The sequence below is a fragment of the Bos taurus genome, chromosome 17, assembly GCF_002263795.3.
Source record: "Bos taurus isolate L1 Dominette 01449 registration number 42190680 breed Hereford chromosome 17, ARS-UCD2.0, whole genome shotgun sequence".
Classification (NCBI taxonomy): Eukaryota; Metazoa; Chordata; class Mammalia; order Artiodactyla; family Bovidae; genus Bos; species Bos taurus.
Genome location: NC_037344.1, coordinates 9,406,572 through 9,409,356, shown reverse-complemented (window position 1 = coordinate 9,409,356; position 2,785 = coordinate 9,406,572).

The window sequence follows — 2,785 nt, the reverse complement described above, 5'->3', positions numbered from 1 at the left end:
AGAGAAATGGCCAAAAATCTGTTTGAAGAGATTATGGCTGAAATTTTTCCAAAGCTGAAGAAGGATACAGAAACCCAGGTGCAGAAAGTACAGAGGGTCTCAAACAACGGGGACAGAAACAGTCCCACACCAAGACATACCATAATTAAAATGACTATAGTTAAATATTAGGAGGAAATTCTAAAGGCAGCAAGAGAAAAACAGGGTCAGTTGACAAAGGAACCCGCATAAAGTTATCAGCTGAATTTTTTCAGAGCTAGGACACACACAGACAGAAAGTGAGGGGATGGAAAAAGTATTTCATGCAAACAGAAGCAACAAGACTGCAAGGGTAGCAATATTGATATCAGAAAAAATAGACTTTAAGTAAAACAATAACAAAAGACAGAGAATGTCATTATATAATGATAAAAGGATCAACACCAGAAGAGGATATTATACTTATTAACATATATACATTCAACACAGGAACACCTAAATTCATAAATCAAATTAACAGACATAAAGAGAATTGATAACATTACAACTAGTAGGGGAATTTAACACCCGACTTTTATCAATGGACAAGTCATCCATAGAGAAAATCAATATGAGTGGTCCTAAATGATGCAAAAGGCCACTTGGACTTAATAGATTTATCTACAGGACATTCCACTCTAAAACGGCAGAATACCTTTTTTTTTTTTTTTTAAGTGTGCATGTAACTCTAGGATAAATCAGATTTTAAGCCAAAAAAGCAAGTCTTGAAAAGTTTAACAGGATAGAAATTATGCCAATTAGTTTTTCCAAACACAACACTATGAAACAAGAAATTGGTTAAAGAAAAATGGGAAAAGCACAAACACACGGAGACTAAATAACACGCTACTAAAAAACCCCAATTGATGAACAATGAAGACAGAGAGGATATGAGAAAATACCTTGAGACAAATGAAAATGGAAACACAATTTTCCAAAATGTATGGTATGCAACAAAAGCAGCTGTAAGAGGGAAGCTTACAGCAATTTAGGCTGACCTAAAGAAACAAGAACAATTTCAAATAAACAATCTATAGGAATTAGAAAAAGAAGAACAAACAAAGCCCAAATTCAGCAGAAGGAAGGAAATAGTAAAGATCCAAGAGAAAATAAATAAAATAGAGGCCATAAAAATGGAAAAGATCAAGAAAACCAAGGGTAGATAAAGATAAAGATATTTTTAAAGATAAAATTAATAAATCTTTACCTAGGCTAATCAAGATGAAAAGAGACATGACAAAAATAAATAAGAAATGAAATAAAATATCAACCAATATCACAGAAATATGAAAACTCATAAAAGAATACTACAGTTACATGGCAACAATTGGACAACCTAGATTAAATGGACAAATTTCTAGAAACACAGAAACTTCCAAGGCTGAATCAGGATTAAATAGATAATCTGAACAGACTGTTCACTAGTACTGAAATTGAATTTGTAATAAAAAATGTAATTAAAAAAAAAACTCTCAGCAGACAAAACTCTAGTACTGTATGGCTTTACAGGGGAATTCTGTCAAACATATAAAGGAGACCTAATACCTATCCTCAAACTATTCCAAGAAGTTTAAGAAGTTGGAAACCTTAAATGTAATCTATGAGGCCATAATTACCCTGATATCAGAATCATACAAAAATATTACAAAAATGAATATTACAGGCCAATATCTCTGATGAACATAGATGCAAAAATCCTCAAAATTTTTACCAAAACAAATTCAGCAGTATATAAAAATGATCATACACCATGATCAACTGGAATTTATTCCAAGTATGCAAAATTGTTTAACATTCACAAATCAATCAACATGATATACCACACTAACAAAAAGAAGGATAAAATCACATGATCATCTCAATAAATGCAGAAAAAGCAATTAACAAAATCCAACATCCATTCATGATAAAAACTCTCATTAAAGTAGGCATAAAGGGAATATATCTCAACATAATAAGGACCATTTATGATAAACTCAACAGCTATCATCATGCTCAATGGTGAAAAACTGAAAGCCTTTCCTCTACAATCAGGAATAATACGATACCCACTCTCACTACTTTCATTTAACAAAGTATAGTACTATGTTAAATACTAAGTATTTAACTTCTATCAGAAGTCTCAGCCTTAGCAATAAAGCTAGAAAAGAAATACACATCAAAATTGGAGGAGAAGAAGTAAAATGGTCACTAATTGCAGATCACACAATACTGTATAAAACTATAAAATCACCACCAAAAAACCTGTTAGAATAAATGAATTCAGCAAAGTTGTAGGATAAAAGATTAATACACATAAATCTGTTGCTTTTCTATACAATAATAATGAACTATCAGTAAGAGTAAGCCAGAAAACAGTGCAGTTTAAAATTGTTTAAAAAACTGGAGCCTATTATACAGAGTGAAGTAAGCCAGAAAGAAAAACACCAATACAGTATACTAACGCATATATATGGAATTTAGAAAGATGGTAACAATAACCCTGTATCAGATCAGATCAGATCAGTCGCTGAGTCGTGTCTGACTCTGTGACCCCATGAATCGCAGCACGCCAGGCCTCCCTGTCCATCACCAACTCCCGGAGTTCACCCAGACTCACATCCATCGAGTCAGTGATGCCATCCAGACATCTCATCCTCTGTCGTCCCCTTCTCCTCCTGCCCCCAAACCCTCCCAGCATCACAGTCTTTTCCAATGAGTCAACTCTTCGCATGAGGTGGCCAAAGTACTGGAGTTTCAGCTTTAGCATCATTCCTTCCAAAGAAAT